The 23,269-nt window shown below is 38.5% G+C and overlaps 1 protein-coding gene across 1 annotated transcript in view; it reads right to left on the bottom strand.

Moving 5' to 3' along the window:
- The window catches only part of LOC150086707 (N-acetylated-alpha-linked acidic dipeptidase 2-like), a 231,043-nt gene extending 220,998 nt beyond the window's left edge, over positions 1-10,045 (bottom strand). The window contains exon 1 of the mRNA XM_090371536.1: positions 9,965-10,045. The gene's annotated coding sequence lies outside the window, so the exon portion shown is untranslated. The remainder of the gene's footprint in view (positions 1-9,964) is intronic.
- Positions 10,046-23,269: the final 13,224 nt, after the last annotated feature.

Here is a 23,269-nt window from a genome sequence, read left to right as displayed (position 1 = left end):
TACAAAAACCTTGGGAGGTGCATTATGGCCACAGATGCCGATGCGCCAACAACTACCAAAAAAAAAAAAAAAATGCCATATAGCACCTTAAACTATTAAAGTCCCCTCTTCTAAAATTAAAACCTGTGCCTTTACCTTTAACTACTGCAACATCTTTCTTCATCTTCCAACTGACAACTGCGTGATTACTACCTGCCAATGGTTCTTGTAATTTAAGCCCTGTAATGTCATCTAATTTGTGAGTAATGATGAGGTCAAGAATATTCATATCCCTAGTATTATCTCTGACATGCTGGTACAAATAATGATCAACTAGTTTATTTAGAAAATTTTTTTCCCAAAGTGAGTTAAAGGTAGGTAAAGACAGTAAACAACTGGGACCAGAACATGCTGCTTCGAATGGCTTAGATGGGTTACACCAGTGGTTTTCAACTGGGGTGCCGCAACAACATTCTTGGGGTGCCATGTAATTTTGGTTTAAGTTACTTAAAGTTATTATTACTATTATTATTTTTTTGAAATTTATATATTTATTTCTCTATAAAAAGGGTACAATATAAAGAGTACAGTACAATATCCATTGTACCATATCTTTTTAATTTTGTGGTGATCTATAATTGATCTTTATTTAGTACCTCTATATAAAGAATAAAATTATTATATAGGTATATATTAAAAGGTCGAAAACCACTATGTTAGGTACTTTTGGCCTAGGGGGTGTGTGAAAAAATTACTGGGACAGTAAGAGCACTGTGAACCGAGAAAGGTTGGGAACCTCTGGGTTACACACACACACACAAAGCCTGAAAGATGGCAACTGACGTTTAATCCTGCTAAATGTAAAGTTTTGCATTTGAGGAAAAGAAATCTGTGGGTGACATATGGACTAGAGGACACAGAATTAAACGTGGTTCACTATGGGAAAGATTTAGGTGTCATGACACAAACAGATATGAAGTTTTTCTTGCAGTGTAAGCAGGCAGCCAGGAAGTTCGGGATGTCCTATCAATGATTAGGACTTTTGTCGCCAGTGAGAAGCGTGTTATTCTTCCTCTTTATAAAATGATGGTGAAATGTTGTTGTTGTTGTTTGGTTTTTAGGAGCATTAGCAACTAAGGCCATATTGCTCCGGGAATATGCGGTGGTCATTCCCTTGACCTTTCCGCATCCTCCGTATTTGGTGGTGATGGGCTCGAACCCCGGTCTAATCAAGGAGCGTGTGCTACGCACTGCTGCTCCTTCCCACCTGGCTACAGAGGCGCCGATGGTGAAATCTCATTTGGAATACTGTATTCAGGTCTAGAGACTTTTCCCAAAAGAGCACACAGAGCTTCTAGAGATGGTTGAAAGGACAACTATGGTTGGGAGTGAGGATTGTTAAGGGCTGTCCTTCCTATAAGGAACATCTTAGAAGGTGTATATTGTACAGTCTGGAAATTAGACATCTCAGGGGTGATCTGATAGAGGTGTTTAAGAACCTTAAAAGGCAGTTCAAGGTGAGAAATATTTTGGGGTTATGATAGAAGCAGATATGAAGTGCAAGCATTCCTTGCACTGTAAGCAGGAAGTGAGGAGGGCTCAGGGTGTACTATCAATGATCATCAAGACAATCTCTGCCAGCAGTGAGATGAATGTTACTATTCCTCATTATAAAACAATGGTGAGACCTCATATAGAATACTGTATATAGGTCTGAAGGCCTCACCTAAAAAGGACACAGAACTTCTAGAAATGGTGAAAAGAAGAAAAACTAAGTTGGTTGGGAGTGCTAAGGGTTGTCCCTATGAGGAACATCCTAGATTATGTGTACTGCAGAGCCTTGAAACCTTAGGGGTGACCTGACAGAGGTATTTAAGGCCCTTAAAGGAATAAACAGAATGAATGAGAGAGGTATTTTCACACTGGCAGGTTAACACAAAAGGATACAAATATAAAATTTTGGGAAGCAATAGAATATTAGATCTCATGAAGTTCACCTTTGGGTAGCATGTTATTGATCACTAGAATAAGTTTCCTCTCAAGGTAGAGTGCCTGACAAGACTCGTTTCTAAAAATGGGAACACCGTGATTAACTTAGCTGATTTTGTGTGTATGTGTGTGGGGGGGATGCTTGTTTGTTTGTTATTTGGTTTTTAAAAGCATTAGCAACTAAGGCCATGTTGCTCCGGGGATATGGAGTGGTCATGGGCTCAAACCCCGGTCTAATCAAGAAGCGTGTGCTACGCACTGCTGCTCCTGCCCACCTGGCTACGGAGGTGATGGGGGGGGGTGATGCAGAATATGTTTGCTTTCTTATATCATTTGGTCTGACTCATACTAATCAGGTACAACCATAGATCCACCCCTGGGAGATGCCCAAGGAGAACAAAGCAATACGTGGCAGTCCTTAAACGACACCAGGCACCAATCAGTGAACACTACACCCATCTGAAGAACAAGGTAACAGGGAAATTTATATTAGCAAAAGCAAATAACTTCACCATGCTCATCAAAATGATGTTACGCAAGGTAACATCACTAAGTCAGACCTTGAAACTCACATGAAAAAATGTCTCATTTTTTCATGCGAGTTTCAAGGTCTTCAAAAAAATGTACTAAAGAATGGCATAGATATCAGAAATTCTCTGTGGCAGATTTTTTCACCAGAGTGCTCATGAACTTAATAAACTAAACCAAAGACTTTCTTGTTGATAACACTGTGCACATCTTTAAATGGAGTCTTAATCTGGTACTGATGACAATCTCTCTATAGAGGATGAGTAATGCCCCTTATGTCCAGTTTATTTATATACAAATTTTGCCCTCACATACCAAATACTGAAACTGAACTACATAAGCACGATGATAACATAAATTAATTAAATAATGATTATTAATTAATAATAATGCTCATAAAAACATTAAGATAAAAAAAATGAAGTCATTTTTTTAAATGAAGAACAGTTAAAAGTGAAACCAATATGGGGATTATTTATTATTTGTAAAAAGTGGCTCAAGGAGCTAGTTGTTACAGTGTTTGTGCAGAGAACAGATAGAAAAACAGGAATGATGCCTGCATCAATACAGAGTACCGTGAAAAGTATTTGCATAAATAGTAGTGAGAATCATAAATAGAATTTATAATTCTGTAAACAAAAATGGTCCCATGATATAAAATACAAAGGAGAAAATCTAAAATGGCAACAGAAATACATTCATTGTCATATTGATGAAACAATTTCAGAAATCTAATATATCTGATTATTTGAATATGTTGAAGCCTATGTGAAAAGATATAATGGAGGATAAATGACATCACAGGAAGTAATTGCTTGTAGAGGGTGATAATCACTTCATCACTCTTAAAGTCAGGTGACAAGTCCCAGGAATATGGAGGCCTGAGATATGCCAGTTAATAATAAAGAAAGGATGAAGGTCAGATTAAAGGTAATCTTAAGTCCTTAATAATATTTGCAGTCTTGATGATGGAAGGGTGATCTATAAACTATAACAGGGAAGAAGAAAGTGAGAGAGAAAATTAACACAAGACCGAGGTCAGAGGATGACTCAATAACTCTGTAAAGCTTCAGATCACATATAAATAGTTGCCACACAATGTTAACAGACTATAACACAGACAAAAAATTGTTCAGATATAGAATAAACAGAAAGGAGCCTAAAGGAGAATCTTGTGGGATAACTCACCATATGTGATATATGAAAAGGAAATGAAGCCCAGCCTTCAGTGACAAAAAAAAATGATGATTATTAAGCAGCTGTTCGAGAAGAATTTGTAAAGTGGGACATGTCATAGAGAGGGTAAAAAGTTTAAAGAGGAGAATACTAGAATGAATAAAATCAAATTCCTGAGATATATCAAGGAATAGTGAATCAGTCTGTTCACCTTTATCAAGTTTGGTATGTATACAGAGAGATTTGAGAGAGTGGATTCTTTAGGAAGAAAACCAGGTTGATAACTATCAATAAAAGTATGAAGGTAGACACAAGATGCTTGAAAATTAATGTTTTGTTTTGTAAATTTGAATCACATAATCCTTCTTAAAATCCAATAATGTCTCCTTAAAATCTCTACCAATGTTGCACACCAGTCAAGGCATTCTACAGAAATCTCATTCAACACTAACAGCAGCCCAGGTTGCAGATATACAGGCAGGCAACAATCAAAGCAAAATCCCAGGTTTGGTACCCTAACCGCAGTTTCTATAGTAAGCAGCCTAAATAACAAGTTTATATCTGGCACCTAAAATCAGAAGATCAGACAGAATAGCAACCAGGCAAAACCACCACATAACATCAGCAACCTTTTTCTTTTGCGTGTTGTCCGTGAAAGACTAAGGAAGCCATCAGCATTTAATTTACTCGATCCATTTAAAGGTCTTAAACACTTCAATCAAATTTCTTTGCAGGTGCCTAGTTTCCAAGTGCAGTGCAGTTTGCAGAACTGAAGTCTTTTGTTGTATGAGTACCATTTTGTGTCCATCACTAATCTGGTTTCTCTTCTCTGTACCTATTTGAAGTGATCAACATCCTTCTTGAACTGAGGCTTCCAGACCTGTACGCAGTACTTGCGCAACAGCCTAACCATTGCCTTATACAATGGGATAATCACATCCTATTCCTTGCTGGAAAAATTCCTGTATATCAACCCTATAAACTGTCCTAGCAGACTGTATCCACTGCTCAGAAAGTATCATGTCAGATTGAAAAATTATACCTAGGTCTCTTTTGCTTCTGCCACCTTGAGTGTAATACTACCTAATTGGTGTATTATTCTGGAATTAATGCTGCCCATATGCATTACCTTGCATTTATCAATGTTAAAGTTCAAATCCCTACATACATCACTGTAGGGATATCAGAGACATGGTGTCATTTGGACATAATAGATGCAGAGTTTGAATGTGGGGAGTACAATGTGTACATAAAGAAGAGATGGGGCAGGAGAGGTTAAAAAGCATATTAAATCTAAGACAGTGCATCCAGTCAATATCAGTTGCCAGTGCAATGTTAAGTCAGTTTGGTGTGACATAAGTACTGGGAAACCAAAAATGAGAGTAGGAGTGTGCCATAGGCCTAATGAATGTGGTGAATATAACAAACAGCTATATAGTGAAACAGAGTGAGACAATAAATTAGAATGTCTTAGGATGGGGGATTTTAACTTTCCAGATATTAACAGGTACTTGTGGATTGGTCATTCACACACTACCTAGAAAGACTTTTGGGGATTTATTGGATGACTGTTATTCTACAGCAGAATGTTAGAGAGGCAACAAAAAGAAATAATATTCTTGATTTGATTATCAGAAGAAATTCTTTGTGCATTAAGAATCTGCAGGAAAAATACTGGCTAAGTGGCAGTGATCACAGTGTACTGATAAGGTAATTTACAGACATAACTACTACCAAGGGTAAAAGGAAGGGCGTTTGCTTTCCAAAGGGTGAATACAGTGGTCTCAGTATTTTAATTCTATATAGTGGGACCAACTGATGATGTTACCAACAGCAAATACTGAATAGGAAGCATTCAGAGAAGTAATCATAGAAGCTACTAGGCTTTTCATACCAACTAAGAAATACCATGCCAAGCTTAGACCTAAATGGATGTCAGATGAACTGATGAGACTTGTGGCAGAGAAGAAAAATGCTTTGAATGCATATAAATTATCACATGATACAGAAACATATGCTAGATATAAACTAGTTTGTAACCGAGTCACAAAGGAGGTTAGGCAAACTAAGGCAGATTACAAGAAGTCTCTGGCGAAGAATGCCAAGAAAAACAGAAAAAGACTTCTTTATTTATACTGATAGTAGAAGGAAGGGATTGAATCACATTGGTCCATCTTTGGATTCAAGTTCATAGGAGGTTTCGTTTTTAATGGTGTTTTTATTGATTTGTAAGGGCTTTTTTTTAATGCATAATACAGTAAGGTTCTGTAATATTAATCTTATAAAATGATAGAAGAGTGTCAGGATTAGAACTTCAAAACATCCTGTTTCATTAATGTGCAAGTACATTTTCTGATTTGTTTTAGGAGATTAGTCAATGGGGTGAAGGATCTTAAGTTTTTATGGCACATGAGCAACTAAGGCTATGATACACCAATTAGTCAATGGCCTCACAACATTAAAAGCCTTGTTTATTGTGATGCAAGTGTAAACTTTCCAAATCTAATTCCTTTATTTAGCAGCAGCTAACATCATTCTAAGTAAAAAGAATCAACCTCGTAATGAAATATTATTTATTTTAACAGCTATTAAAATGCTGCATATAGTATTAGTAGTGCCAAATGATGTAAGAAAGTAAGCTTATACAGCATCAGCCAAAAAAACACCCACATCACCTTGTCCAGCCCATCCAATTGTTTGTCTAGTTCTGCCTTGAATTTATTCCAACCACCCACTACCACAAAACTAGAGTTTCTCCCAACAATCAACTATACACCGTCTGAAGACAAATTTCTGCACAACTATCCTGCAACCATCCTTCCTCAACTTGAATTTATGTCCCCTCATCTGTAGTCTGCACAAGAGGAAGGCTGCCATCAGCATTGAACTTATTCAATCCGTTCAGAGCCTTATACAAAGGCATAATCACCTTATCCCTGCTAGCAGTTTCTATACATGACAAAACACCATGAGCTGTCCCTGGTAGTCTATCTGCAATTTCTCAGAGAACTTCATATCTGAATGCATAATTATCTCCATGTCTTTTTCATTTTCCATTGCTGCAAGTGTGGTACCACACAGTTGGTACGTTAATCTGGGATTACTGCTGCTACTCGTGTGCAGTATGTTTTGTACATTTGTTAACGTTAGACTTTAATTGCCATTTCTCAGCCCATCTGCTTGGTTTATATTGATAAACCATACTGAACACTGCATGTTTATTTTGGTAAATTAATGTTTTCACTGCATTTCTGTCTATATCTGCTTTCCTTCTGAACAATCATTATGTTGAGTGAAAATCGTGTAGTATGGAAATATAGCACAGTCTAATCATAACACCTCTGCCTATAGTGCTCTATTCTTCTAGTCCCATGGTCAGCCCTGTAAAGTGGGAGGGTTCCTCTTCTGCTTTCCCACTTATAGTGCTCTTTGTGGCTGATTCCTTCAAAAGCACTATAATGGTAATTTACTATTTGTCTTTTGATATAAGAATTAGTTTTAAAAAAAAACAAAACCTTCATATTTACTGCAGTAATGTGCAGTCATCTATAATTGCCTCCATTAAAAGAAGTGTAGGAAAATTTCACGAGGTTATAATTTTCCAGTGCTAAGACAAAGAATTTTGTTATCCCTTCAAAATTAACAAGGACTAGAATTTTCGTGATTAACAAGTGAATGATAGAACAGTGCTAATTTATCAACTCAGCTTTACTTCAAAATCAAATGTTTCATTATTAAAGTCCAAAGTGTGCATGTCATCAGTTTTGTATTAATGCCACTACTTCTGAACCCATCATGTATTCTGAATCTATCATGCACATGATCTATCTGAATCTATCATGCACATGATCTATCTGAATCTATCAAGATGCAAGAGTTAAGTGTTAAACCACCAGGCAGACCAAGCTCTGGAATCACACAGAGAAACACTGAGTATGTACACTAGCATTTTGGGAAGCTCCATTCAGCATTATTTCAAATTGCTGAAACCTCTAAGACAAGTTTTAAGAAAAAGATTCACAGGTGGTTGGAAGGATTCCTTAGGAATTGTTCTCTCTATGGTTAGCACAGCTGACTTTTCTTAAACTTTACCTGTGGTTCACAGGTTTAGAAGGGAGTAGATTAATGATAAACCCACTGCCCAGCTCAAGCTCTTTGGGCTTGAGCTGGGCCATGAACTTAGTCTGTAAATGCTACAGTGTTAAAGCATTTGTTTCTAAGGTAAATGCTGAACAATAAGTGAGCACTCTTCGGTCACCTTCATGTTAGTCTCAAAAATTCTGACCTTTGATCTGCATTATGAAGTGAAAAACATGCTTTTTATTACCACTGCAGAAAATGACATTCCTCATAATATCCTTACACTTCTTTGACATACCCTATATTACAAACAACTACTATACAGTGGTTATAGTAGTTGTCTGTAATATAGGGTCTGCCAAAGAAGTGCAGGGATATCATAAGGGATTGTGATTCCCAGTTATGGTTCTAACAGTGAACATGACCAAAAAGAACAGAAAAGTGTATTACCCTGAATAAATCTGAAAGGTATTTCATGGCAATTCAAATTTTAAATCTTGACAACAAGAAAGAGGCAACCATCCCAGTTAATGAACAAAAGGCACATCAAAGCCAAGTAGGGGCACCTTGCTCGCAAGAGCAAAGAACTTTGATATTAATAGATAATAATTATGTCATAGTGGTATTTTCAGTGTTACTTTTTGGCTTTACTCCTCCCCAGACTAAAATGGCCTGTTAGAGAAATTAGCATTAGCATTAGTAGAGGCATATGATGCAAGAAAGCAAGCTTATGCAGCATCAGCCAAAAAAAAAAAAAAAAAAAAAACCTACTCCCATTTCACCCCTCCGTTCATTCGAAATACTTGTCCAGCTGAGCCTTAAATTTATTTAGGCTATCAACTTCCACAACAAGGGATGGAAGTCTGTTCCACCAACCATCTACCCGCTGGCTAAAGGCAAATTAAAAAGCCGTGCAACCCTAGCCTGACTTGGCTGAATTAGACCAACTAACTACAAGTAATATTTGATGAACTGCCTTCAGTACCAGAATCGCATTATCAGCATGAACAGTCATTGTCATAGACCAACTAACTCAGTCATGTTGTGAAAAAGGCCCATAAAAATTCCTCAACGGATTCAAACTCAGGTCTTTTCTACCCAGTGTGGGGAGGATGGCGATTATAACAACTATGTTAACTCGCGAGGGGTTTATTAATGTTAAAAATGTTTATTAATATTAATGGGCAGTGGATGTTGGACATTGTTAAGTGGGGAACCTTTCCCCTCACACACTCCGCTAACACCAGAGAAAATTCCTCAATCCAAACAGCCCTTATGGTCGGATTTTGGGCTTATGCATTCTCCTGGTGTGGAGGGAGGTTGTTCGACAGTTGCTCACACTACACTCACATCCTACAAAAAAAAAAAACCTTTTCTTGGTATTACTATCTACCTTTATTGGTATTATCTATGAATAAAATGAACTCAGGCAGCCTACTAAATGTGAATTGAAGTTCAATCCACAATAGCATGAATATTATACACATGCAAGTTTTGAGCAAGATTTTGTTTCTTTGTAGACGTCCATGTGCAAGTTTGTTCATTATTTCATTGTGCATTATTATGATAGTGAAAACAGTCCACCGTTCCATTATTACATAGCACTAAAGTGCTATAAAATAATAATGTAAAAAATTTTCAAACCGGCACAACCAGCCGTTTTGAAAATACTCCGTTAATGAATTTAAAAATCAAAATCCTAGCGTTCTTTGTTTCAAGACCGACATTAGCAGAAAAAATAAAAACAATAAGCAAAAAAAAAAAAAAAACCCGGAAAAAAGTTACAACCGGCGACACGTTGAATTGAGGAAATGCAGGTGATCAAAAGTTTGCCTAATAATTCCATAATTGTAAGTCGCTTGGTAATATTCATGAAGTCACAATTCTTTTACCCCCAAACTTGACTTAAAGATGTTTTCTACATAGCGTATTTTGATCGGTGTTGTTTAGAAAACATATTGCTAATAGTATTAAGAATTTCGGAAACATAGCAATTTAAAAAGCAACGCTACAACTTTATTTGTAACAGCAAGTTCCGGCAGTTTTAAGTAACTGCTACATGCGATAGGACGTATGATTTACAGATAAAATTAGCTAAATGTACACGAGAGTAATGTAGAACAGCTATCGCATGAGCAACACATCTTAGTTACACAGAACTTCATAATATCGCTTTCACTGCATGCCACTACTAAACAAATACTGTACTTACTTAGCTTTATCACTTTGGTAAGCGATAACAGGACGATGTAAGCACACGCACGCCCCGGATGTCAAAACGGCAAACGCTGATGACAAGTATCAAATGACAAATAATAATATAAAAAAAAAATAAATAATAATAATAAAAATTGACATTGTGATTGTAACAAAAAATTTGATTAATAATAAACGTCTACTAAGCTCTTCAAATAAGAGTGAAACATATACATGAATCGTGTTGCGAAAGAATGATACATTAAACAGAAGTCAATCTCTCTCTCTCAGGAATTTTGTTTTTTGGCTGGTGCAGCATAAGCCTCTTACAGCATCAGGCTTCCTTGCAACATATAGCTAATAATAATAATAATAATAAATAACAATGGGAGATCGGTTAATCGAACTAGTTAATTCCCCCCCCCCCAGGGGGAGTAGCTACCGTATAGCAAAAGTAGGCAAAGCCTAGGGCCCATAAACTGATGCAGGTAGGGCCGTCCCTACTACACTAGGGCCTATAGACAGACGCAACATGTAATGAAAATATTTTTCTCACTGAGCTCTTCAACAATGTGGCACATCTAGAATAAGGAAGGAATTCTTCTTATATCTTATCGCCAAAACATAACAAACCCAGGCGTCGGCAGTCTTTATTTTGCTTTTACAAATGCAACTTTGTATATTGATCAGACACCCGTTCGGTTACTGTGTGTGTCATATAGTATGGTGTTTGGGATTCCCTAACTTGACAGGAGGACAGGGGGAATAGACCCCACGTATACGAACATTTAGCCATATACGGTGGCTTGAAATCAAGTATGTATTAATTCTCGATTAATCAAGTTGTTAGTTGATTAATTTCATTTAAAGTTTGTTCAAGTCATTATCAAAACAGCAATTGACATACAAAAATGTATTTGTTTATTATTGCTATTTGTATTTAAAATATAAAGTTTAAAATTAAATGAATAAAATTTTTAGTTAAAAATGGATGAAAAGGGAAAGTGTGGAGCCCACGAAGAAAGCAAAAGAACAAGCAGTAAATAAATTACTAAATTAAATCATTTCTTTACAAAACACAGTAATGAATTATGTCCAGAAGAAGGTAAAGAAAAGACCAGTATTGAATCGGAAAATGTGGAAAAAGAATGATTCTGGTGTAAATATATCAGCGGGTCATTTAAATCAAGCAGGGTCATCAAACGAAAACAATTCAACAATCATAGATATGCCTTCGTCGGAAATTAGAGTTGAAGGCACACTGCAACACTTATTCCCTCAAACTACCTTGGAGAATACGTGGACCAGTGGCAGATTTAGCACTTGAGAGGCCCCAGGCGCAATTCAATTTTGAGGCCCCCCCCTAAATATTTTCGGTACCACTACAGTGTGCATTCTACGCGCACGTTTTTACTAAAGCACGCGCTCTAGATTTGGTGTTGCGGTTTTAATCATTTTGGTTGCGCAATTCTTTCATACATATTTTAACTAATATTTAAATGAAAAAATGGCACAACTAAGCATTAATGATAATATGTATTCTACTTCAGATTCACTTAGTTCGCATAGATATTTCATATAATATGTAGGGATATTCGCATAACAGTTTACTAACTCTTCATATTAAATTATAGTTTTATTCAGTAACGGTAATAATGATGAGTGTAAAAATTAAAAATGAAACAATTTTTTTTTTTTTTTTGAGACCTGAGATTTGAGGCCTCTATTTAAGAGGCCCCAGGCGCGCGTCTCGTGCGCCTGTGCGAAAATCCGCATTTTCGATGAAATAAAAAGAAACATTATGAGTTTGTCACCCCAAAAGACCATTTCCAAGGAATCCTGAACAAGAAAATAGAAGTTTCAGTTATTGTTTGGTTTTTAGGAGCATTAGCAACTAAGGCCATATTGCTCGGGGATATGCGGTGATCATTTCCTGACCTTTCCGCATCCTCCGTATTTGGTGGTGACGGGCTCGAACCCCGGTCTAATCAGGAAGTGTGTGCTGCTCCTTCCCACCTGGCTACGGAGGTGCCTTGAAGTTTCAGTGACACGTACTATTAATCTACTTCGACGTATGGTCCAGTTCCTCGCTTGGCTGTGCTACTCACAAATTTTAGATGCTGCATATTGCCAACCATGCTGGCTGTTTTCAATTAAAAGTCAGTGGTGTTCCTGACTACAAGATTGTAAAAATCTATCTTTTCGGATAAAAACTCACAGTGTTTCTCAACATCATATCGAGGCATGTGCCATACATGAAACGTGGCAAAAGAACGCGATTGATAAAGATCTTGAGGAACAAGTAAGATACAGATCCATTGAAAAGGTCTCTGGAGTCAGAAACTCTGTAATTCATCTGTAATGCTACTAAATAACACTGACTCGAATCTGTAAAACGTCTTTATTATGATAAAATAAAATACATGCGTACTGATTGTATAACTATATGTTAAAATTAAAATAAAATAAAATAAATGTTGTATAACGAGAATAAAATTCAATAAAATATATAAAATTAAAAGAGATAAAAGTTGTTTAAAACTACTAATACAGAAGCTTTCGGCAGCAGCGGCTGCCTTCATCAGCTATAGTGGTTGCAGGATGACTGACAATCTATATGTACCACACATCTTAGCAGGTCTGCAACAAGATACAGATCCTCATTTTGGAAAATGGTACTAGAATGGTTATTTTGGATAACGTTTATGTTGGTTAAAAAATTCTTTAGCATTTCACAGTCATCGGGAGGGATTTTCGGAAGATTACAATGGCAATTTTTATCGCAAGTCCATTTACTTTCCTACTATGATGACGTAATGAAACAAATTATTAATAAGCCATCTGGTTCAGTAATTTATTTAAGCTCTACTGTCCAAAATGAGTTAACAGGATGTTTAGGTACCAAATTAACAAAAGAATTAACATTCAAAATGAATTCAGCACCATTCTATTCAATAATTTTAGATACTACTCAAGATCTCATAAAAAAAGATCAATTAAGTGAACGGTACGACATGTTCACGTAATTCACGACGAAAATGAAAAATCCAAAGATTTTGAAATTTGTAAAACGTTTTTAGGATTCTATGACATGAATGATCATTCGGCAGAAATGATAACCTATAATATAATGAAAATATTACACAAACTAAATATTCCCATTGAAAAATGTTTTGGTCAGGTATATGATGGGGCTAATGTCATGAGTGGGGTTTATAATGGTGTGCAGTCACGTATTAAAAAGATCCAATCAAATGCAGAGTACATTTATTGTGCAAGTCACAATTTAAATTTAGTTATCAACGATAGCTTAAACTGTTGTAATAACGTTTCACATTTTTCGACATTCTTAAAAATTTGTATAATTTTTTTTTGGAAATAGTACAAAAAGATGGGATCTTCTTTCTTTGACAGAAATTATTCTTAAATTAACTAAAAAAAGCAGACCGAGACGAAGCGCTTAGAATAATGAAGCAAATGATGACATTTGATTTTATTTTCATTTCTATATTTTTGGATAACGTGATGTGCGAAATAAATTAATTATGCTTCAAAAACTCTACTGAAGCATGATATAGACCTTGATGAATGTACTTCTGTATTGGATCGAGTCAGTAAAAATTTACAAAACATTCGAAATTCATACGAACAAATTAAATACAAATCTGAGCAAATTGCAAGGAAATTTGAAGACAAACAGCAACGTAGAACTAAAAGACAGTACAATGAATTAACTTCAGATTTTTTTGTTTGATAATAGAAATCAGTTTTTTAAAATCAGTGTTTTTTACTATGTTTTAGAAAAAATTATAATACAAATTAAAAATCGTTTTGAAAGTATGAAGTTAGTAAAAAATTATTTTGCAATACAAGAACCAAAAAAAAAAAAAAAATTAATATGTCAAATGCTGATATATTAAGTGAGCGTGAAAATCTCATAAAAAAGTATTCATCTGTACTCTCTCCCCAACTGCCGATTCAATATTGTAATTTAATCACACTTATTAAACAAGACTTATCAACATGTCTATCAGACAATTTTTTATTTGTTAATTAGAAAATACTGTATAGTGCCCTAGAAAGTGACTTTCCAGAAATTTTTACTTTATTTATGTTATTTTTTACTCTGCTCGTGTCAGCTGCCTCTGCCGAAAGATTTTTAGTAAATTACGAATAATAAAAGATGAACCCCAGAGGCTCACATCTGGTGATGTTGTTATTTGGTTTTTAGGAGCATTAGCAACTAAGGCCATATTGCTCCGGGGATATGTGGTGGTCATTCCCTGACCCTTCCGCATCCTCCGTATTTGGTGGTCACGGGCTCGAACCCCGGTATAATCAAGAAGCGTGTGCTATGCCGGATATAAATGAACTTATGAGTATGAGCTTGGCATTCCTAGGGTACTGAGCTGGATATCGTCATTCTTCTCTTTCTTGGTGATTCCCTTCTACTTCTCTCTCTCAGGGTAACTCAGAATTTTTTTTGGCTGGTGCAGCATAAGCCTCAGGGCTCAAAATGATTTCATGCCTAAGGGCCCAAAAAATCTTAGCTACGCCACTGTTCTCTCCATTAGTTTGTCTAGCTCTTCCTTGAATTTTTCTAAGCTATAAGCAGTTAATGTTCATAAGCGGGTACCCCTTCCGATTGATCATTGCGAGTAGCAGTGATTGACATGCCTAGCCCGCTATGGTTAGTCTTAGTTAGGGCGTTTATCTCCCCCCACGCATTGCAGCTGTTTTAATCGGGAACTGGTTTTCCGATTTTAAAACAGCGGCAAGGGGGGGATAAACAACCTAAGATTAACCATAGCCGGTTAAGCATATCAATTGTCAATCTCGGAATAAGCTTCCACAACAACAGATTGAAGTTTCTTCCAGCAATGAACAATCCGCTGGCTAGAGGCAAACTTCCGCACCTATTCTGCAATAGTCTGAGCAAGAGGAAGAGTCCCATTAGTTCAGATAATCAAACTAATTGGGATTAAAAAGTTCGGAAAATACAGTTAGTTCGGGTAAAATTGTTACCTTCTCTGCTTCATACTTGATGGCTAAACTCGCGCCATCATCAACTTTGAATAAACTTATATCAAGTTTGCATTTGATGATTGGTAATACGCATCAACCTTCCGCGGACATTTTTTCAGTGTGATGGACGACGGTACAGCGCACTCATTTGAAAGTACAAATCGCAGATTATAGTAAAGGGCGATCGCCTTAAAAATATATTTTACGACCTCACTTTAATTTAAATATATTTATGAGTCTAGTCTGTCTAGAACTGACTATTAGTCTACCACCCAAATTTGTTTACCCTCCTGAGTCAGTCCGCCCCTGCATAAATTACGGTGTAAGAGCAAAAGCTATAAATGAACTTATTGTAGTGCAGTTCAAAAACATGAAGTCACTGGTATAAGAGAATTAAAATAGTTCATCTTTAGTTTTTGAAACAGGGTCACTGAAAATGGGTGCACAAGGTATACTGCACAAAGGCAGCCAATAGACAAAGTGCACGAAATTTATTGGAGCAGTCAGAGGCCTCTACTACTTTTCAAGAGGATTTGTGGGATTTTTTTGCCACACTAGTAGCCATATTGCTTAAGGCTCTAGATTTGGTCACCTGACATTTCTAAACGAAAGCAAGTTTAGTCTCATGAGCTGTAAGCTGAATTTTCTTTACTCTTAAAAACATTTTTACTGATATTGTCTGTTGTTGCTCTTTTGAATATTTATAGTTCCGCTGTGGCAACATAGCGAATCCAGAAGCCCTAGACATGAAGAAGAGCAAAGGCGCCCTCTTTGGTAGCAGCATTGCCAGATTACTTTCTCCGAAAAACCACACAGCTGTCAGATCTTATTGACCCTCACCCGTGCATGCAAAACAGTGTCGACCCACGCACTGCAAGTGATTATAGGGGTTCTGCCCCTCGACCTCGAGGCTACCCGAACAGGCGTGCTGCAGCAGCTTGGACGGGGAAAGGTTACAACAGATCCGACAAGCAATTGGAAAGCCGAGAAGAACAAGCTTCAAATCTATCTCCGATCAATCTGGCAACAGCGCTGGACAGACTCTGATAAGGGAGAAGTCACGCGAAAGTTCCTTCCAAATCTGGAGCAAGTGTACCCTATATTTCCGACATGGTTTTGCCCCGGACTGCATGTCACCTACCTCCTTACAGGACACGGAGCGATCCGTCACAAGCTTCATCTCCTTGGAATCGCAAACAGTCCTGCATGTGCCTGTGGCTCCCCCGAGACCTGGGATCACCAGATGCACGTGTGTGAACTGTATGATGATCTACGTGCCCAGCTGATCACACAAGTGCGCTGTAACCCTAAAGACCAAGAGCACCACCTGCTGGAGGATGGGACAACCTACAAAGCCTTAACTGAATTTGCTCAGAGCCTATACACTAGACGACTAAACAAAAGAGCAAGCACAGCCTCCGTGCACAATATACGACCCAGACTTGCATTCTGGTTGACAGATCCATTCTCCCAAACAACAACGGAATCCGCCCTAATGGACAATAAATCCTACTCTTCCAAATATCCATGGACGGGACATGGGTCCCACGAGCGACTACTCAACAAATGCTGCATTAACTGCACTGAATTGACTTAGACTTATTGATCCTACATCTCCAGCATCAAATGGACAAGGATTTGCTTCTTGAATACTCAATCTTGACCTATAGACGGAGTATACACCAAAAGCGGCGAGCAGCCCTCTACGCATTATCCTATGGATGCTAAAATCTGATTTAACTGGACGGGTCTCATTTCCAATGAGCGACCTCCAAATAGGCGGCGAAACTTGGCTCACACGGACATCAGAGAAGAGGAGTTAAATCCTACAAGCGGCTCAATCCTACTAGTCTATACCAAATGCCACATGAACAAATCGCAGTCTCTGCATGTACGCCGTATTGGCGACCTGAGCCAGCTCCCTTGCCTGGCTCAACTATTCCACCCCTCCCCGGCGGGTGGGGGAGGTGACGGTTCCACCGTATCCCCCCCACGCGCCACCCCCATTCTTACTCTCTGGTGGGGCATGGGTTTGCCCCACTGTAAACTGGAGCTGTCTTCTCTATCGGCTCCATGTCTCTGCCTTTCCCCCAGTCTTCAATCTACTCCCCCACTCTACCTGCACGCAATGTCACACACAATGTAAAATCACCTTCGCCCACTACTTTCGGCCTCTCATTCCTAGCGCCTCCCTGCCACGCAAGCGCATAGAGGGTGTGTATATATGTATATATATATATATATATATATATATATATATATTTTTTTTTTTTTTTATATAAGGTCCTAGCCACTGAAATCTCAGGAAATTAGGTGGCAGGACCTGCCAGAGTAAATCTTAGTCGACTGGTGTTTCCTGGTCTGCCTCCACGGGGCTAAAGTGGGGCAAAGTTGGGCCTCAGTAGGGGTCCAGCGGCTAAATGACCAGATGAACAACGGTACACGACACTACACATGTACAATATCCATACACTTTTGAATCTCTGGCATTTCCAGTAAACTGGCACACCCATCACAATGCAAGCAATGCGGAGATGGGGGGAACCCCTGGTGCCGCTTGACACCAAACACACTATACAGCTGTCAGTTTTACATATTCGCAACTTTGTTGTATGATTGCATTTTACGCAGATAGTGACATATGCGGCTTCTGTTTAGTTTTCACTGTAGAGAAAACATTTCAGTGTCGAGGAATTTGCTCTCCATTCAAAGAGCTGTACTATTAAGGATAACCAGAACATGTCGAACTACCTTGTCGCCGGCACCACAGTAATTATTAACAATGTCATTGTTTCTCGACGGTCCATGAATTGTAATTTTCCCCATCTTAAAATACCAGATATACCACATTTACGGTTACAGAATAATAGAGCGCAAAAACTGGTCCAAAATTCGCCACAGTGTCCTAACCACCGTGTGAGGCTTCCAATTTCCGCTAGAGCAAATCAGGAGGGTAAACAAATTTGGGTGGTAGACTAATAGTCAGTTCTAGACAGACTAGACTCATAAATATATTTAAAGTAAAGTGAGGTCTTAAAATATATTTTTAACGCAATCGCCCTTTGCTATAATCTGCGATTTGTACTTTCAATGTATAGATATCTCGTAGATATTTCCAATAATCCTGAAAAAATGTTTAATGTTTAATGATGGAATGGCAGAAGTGCTGGACTCATTCGATTAAGGGACAGATTACTGGTAAATTCTCTCCATGTGTAAAGAATCAAGAATTTAAGGAATAGTTGGTCAGCTCCGAATCGACATTCTGACTGGTCATGGGTCAATCTTTGCTAAATGATATCAATGCAAGATATAATTTTTTTTGGCTTAGAGAAGACTCGCAGGCCCATATTGTACCACAAGAGTATGAAGATCTCAGCTGGAGTTGATATCAAAAATTAAGGCACTAAATAACCTGAGAGAAGGTGAAGAGCAAGTATTAGTTGAATCTCGAGAGAACTTTATGGTCTTCCAAGACTTTGCGAGTAATAGCTTCATAACACAGGAACGTCACTGTGTTATCAAGCCATCTCTAGTTTATGCAGAGATAATGCCTGATTAACATAAAATGACGGTAGAAATTCAGGACGAGATAATATTTAACAGTTTATAATAAGCACACGTTCATGCTTATTACAGTTTGTAATGTGTGGTATCGTTCACCCCATTATGGAGTCTGCCATACTGCAGTGCTATGAGCGCTGGCGTCTCTTACGCATGCGTAATACTGCGTTAACGCCACCGGAGGTGTGATTTACTATCATGCCCAGTCGTGTTCTGTTATTTTACCCAATGTATATATATATACAGTATTCTCAGTACACCGTTGGGCCTCGGTAGCCATGTTAGCAAGAGCTCAGGCTGTACTGAGTGGAGTATGCAGAGTTCAATACCACCTGTCGGTAGTCGTGGATCTCCTCCTCAGTATCTTGAGTTAGTCAGTCTCAAGGCAGGGTGCTATTAGCAAATGAAATCCAAGGATCCTGACTAGAAATGCATTTGAAATAAATTAAGTACACCGACTAGCTGATTGATGAGACATCTCGCAATGAAAGCTATTTTGCTTTTTACTTATATATATTTTAACCCTTTTATTTTTTTATCTGTTTTAGTACTTTATTTAGGTATATATCGGTGTATTTATTTATTTATTTTAATAAAGTTTAACTTAAACCAGTCTGTCGGTGGTTGCTAGAAATTATATAGTGGCATCATTCTGATTATATTGTGGGTTGCTTACTCCTAATATACTTCCACGTCATGAAATCTTTTTATTTAGAATTGAACGAGAGAGTTGGATTCTTGGCAAGCAATCGCATGAATTGAGGACTGTAAGGTTCATTGTTTATAGATTAAAGGTCCGGGCTAAGGATGGCTTGTTTCATAGCCTTGTTGTAACAGATTCTGGGACTGATTTGCTCTAGCGGAAATTGGAAGCCTCACACGGTGGTTAGGACACTGTGGCGAATTTTGGACCAGTTTTTTGCGCTCTATTATTCTGTAACCGTAAACTTCCTTGGGTCAAGATAAAGAATTGGAGAGTTCAATTGGTTGTTTGGTCTAGCTGGAAAAGGTTTATATCCAATGAATGGGAGACAGGATGCACAGAAGTGGACAGAGGATCTTATTGTATAGGTTGTTGTTGGTTTTAGGAGCATCTGTAATTAAGGCAATATTGATCCGTGTATACTTTCTGTAAATTGAGTGTATTCTGTGGTCAATTTTCTGTTTGCTAGACGAAAAACCTGAGTTTCTGGGATAAAAAAACCATGTTACTCGCTCCTGAGACAAACTAACTCAGCCACGTTGTGATAGAAGCCCATAAAAATTGCTTATTTCATCGTCGGGACACTTCCACCCAGTGCGGGGAGGACGGCAATTCTACTAACTGTGCTACCCACGAGGACTATTTTGTGGGAGTGGACATGGTACGGCCTTACATATGCAGTTTAAAATGCTGATCTGCTCATCTCTGCAAGTTCATGATGGTGCCCCACATAGGTTTCACAAATCTTGTGGTGCTGTTCTTCCTTGAGAATTAATGGTGGTCCCATATGCTTCACTCTTTGACATTGAAATTGCAGCACCCAGAAGAAATGATTGGAAGTGCATGCAAATCAGCAAGCGGATGACTTTTACTGAGATATATAAATGATTAAAATACGGGAACAATCGGCCAAACTTCGACTAATATAAAAACGAACGAGGAAATTGTAGAGAATTCCGAGATGTCGCATTCAACACTGATATCAGAGACCTTAACAGAGAATGGATTATCGTCCTTCGAGAGACTGGATGGTCACTTCGTCATGTGGCAGAACGTGTGGACCGTGAGAATACCACACTGAACAGATGTTGACAACGATGACTACGGGAAGGTTCGACTGCTCGTCGAATGGGTAATGGAGGAGCACGAAGGAGGACTAGAGAATACGAGAATCATCTTATCCATCGACAGGTTTACACATCACCTACAGCCACAATGGCTACCATCCAACTAACTGTGACATTAGCTGGCCGTCACACCATCACCCATCAAACCATTGCACTCCGACTGCAGGAGGCCGCCATGCATACTGGCCACTGCATCGATTACCGATCGCCGCATACACGCGTGGCGACGACGTAGTAAGTACAGTAATCCTAGAGCCTTTGTTGAATACCATACTGCATGCCCTGGTGTTGGGAGCCATCAGTTTTGATGGGTGGTCATTGCTGGTAAAAAAAAAAAAAAAAACTATTATATTAGGGTCACCCAGTAATTTCTTAATATACCCATATATGTACTATGTATTATATTTAAATATGTATGTCTGTAAATTGCGTGTTCTCTGGTCGATTTGCTGAAATTAAAAAAAAAAAAAAAAAAAAAAACATTTCTGAAGGGTAAAAAATACTGCTATCTACGCCCGAGACCAACTAGATCAACTGTAATGGGCTTTTTTCTCGGAATGAAAAAAGCCCATTAAAGTTCCGCGGCCAACCAGATCTGCTGGATTTCTCCCCATCAAGCAGGTGGCCCTGAATGGATGCCATTTAGAGAGCTAGTCACAGGTAACACGGACCACGGATGGTCTGCGGATTAGTGCTGAGACGCTTAGTTAGATGTATCCGCAATCGTGGTGTATTTATACCATATTGGGCTGTCCATTGTTGGCATCATTTCGTATCATTAAATGTTTGCACACAAGCACATTAGTGTCTGCAGCTTATCATGTGTTCCTTAACTCCTTGGCTATCATTACTCTTTAAGTATCATCTACGTATTCCATTTCCATGAAGATGCTTCAATTTTAATGCCAAAAAGTGTACTTTCTTGGACTTTACAGGCAGGACATGGTGCTTCTCAATGAATTGTGTGTTCAACTATATGAAATATATACAGACGCTGTTCGTGAAGATTGCGTTCATAACTTTATAGTATGGCAGTATACACTGCGCTGCCACTTTATTAGGTATGCTCCTGCTGTGCACGCAAATGATTTGCCCCACAACGTTGCAAGTCACATGACCACAGTTATGGATATAAATGCAGCAGAACGACCTTTCTAGTATCAGTTAAGCGTACAAACCATAGCAGGAATGGGGAAAATGAGTGATCTAACGGACTTCGAAGGCGGCATGGTAGTAGGTGCAAGACGTGCTGGACAAAGCATCTCTGAAACGGCAGTTCCTGAACTTTTCACGCACCAGTTTAAAGGGTGTATCGAGAATGGTGCAACGAACAGAAAACATTCTCTCAACGGCACTCCTGTGGAAGAAAATCGCTTGTTGATGAGAGAGGTCAGAGGAGGATGGCTAGAATAGTGGAAGTAAACAAACGGACCACAATGTCGCACATCACGTCAGAATACAACCTTGGTGCGCAGAACAAAATATCGCAACGGACCACAAGTCGCACTTTGTCGCGAATTGGCTACAACAGAATTTGGCGAAACCAAAAAGGCTCAGAATTTGGCAAAAACAACATGAATCCATGGACCCGTCATGCCTGCGGACTACTGTGCAAGGTGGTGGGGGCAGTGTTATGGTATGGGGAATGTTTTCTTGGCACACGTTGGGTCCATTGATACCCATAGATTCACGTCTGAATGCCACATCGTACCTAAACATCGTTGCTGACCAAGTGCTTCCGTTCATGTTGACAGTTTATCCTCAGTCAGATGGTTACTTTCAGCAGGATAATGTGCACGAAGCCCAAATCACTATGGAATGGTTCCAGGAACATGACAATGACTTTTCTTTGCTGCAGGTGGCCCGCTCAGTCCGTGGATCTCAATCCTATTGAATATCTTTGGGGTGAGCTGGAAAAGGGCTGTTCGCTGCAGGCGAACAGCCCTTTTCTACACCTCCGTCGAATCTCAAGGAACTGCATGACACTCATGTCTGCATGGTACTCCATTCCTGCACAACGTTTTCAGCATCTTGTTCAATCCATGCCTAGACGAATTCAGGCTGTTTTGAAGGCTAAAGGAGGTTCAACACGCTACTAGGTAGGTGTACCTAATAAAGTGGTATAATGACAGCGTTCTATGGGTCTTGTTGTGTTTAAGTGTGTAAACCTAATAGTAGCTCCTTCAGCTGCAATAGTGACTATATACAAGCAGCTTGAACTTTATTGGACTCTATGATCTGTGTACTGCATTCCTGATCAGAAACTACCTTTTTTTAAAAATGATTTTGTATATACGCGATGGGATTGCGACAGGTTAATTGGCAAGGACAGCCTAATACAATTAATTAAAAATATAATGAAGGTCTAAGGTTTGTCACCTACAGGTTAACGTGACTGATTTTAATTATCCATTACCACCCTGTACACGCCACGACATGCACTAATACAGTATGAGTTAAAAATTACCGTTATAAAGGTATGTCCTCCGTGATGGTATAGTGGTTTTACCTCGTCAATCGTCTGGGGTGATCTCAGTTCGATTCCGTGAATAATTAGAGGAATTTCTAAATTCCTCTACAATTAAGGCTGTAGTTAGCTGATCTCAGGCAGAGGGAGTAGGGTCCCCCCCCCCGAAGTTATTCTGCTTTCTCAGCCTGCACAACTTGCAAATCGGAACATAAACACATTCCTACAGACATGTTGTTTGTTGTAGAGTTTTTTACATGCACCAGTAACTTCAGCTATACTGCGCCGTATATACGAGGGTGATCATTTAATTCGCGGCTTGGTGCAAGTTCTAATCTTGTCATCATCTGAATCTTCTGTGGATTTCTCCTTCTCGAAATACCCTCCCTTGAATTTTACACACTTTCGCCACCGTCTTACCCACGCATTACATGT

The sequence above is a fragment of the Mastigoproctus giganteus genome, chromosome 4, assembly GCF_048544385.1.
Source record: "Mastigoproctus giganteus isolate SK-2022 chromosome 4, ASM4854438v1, whole genome shotgun sequence".
Lineage (NCBI taxonomy): Eukaryota > Metazoa > Arthropoda > Arachnida > Uropygi > Thelyphonidae > Mastigoproctus > Mastigoproctus giganteus.
This window is presented reverse-complemented; position numbering and strand designations above follow the sequence as displayed.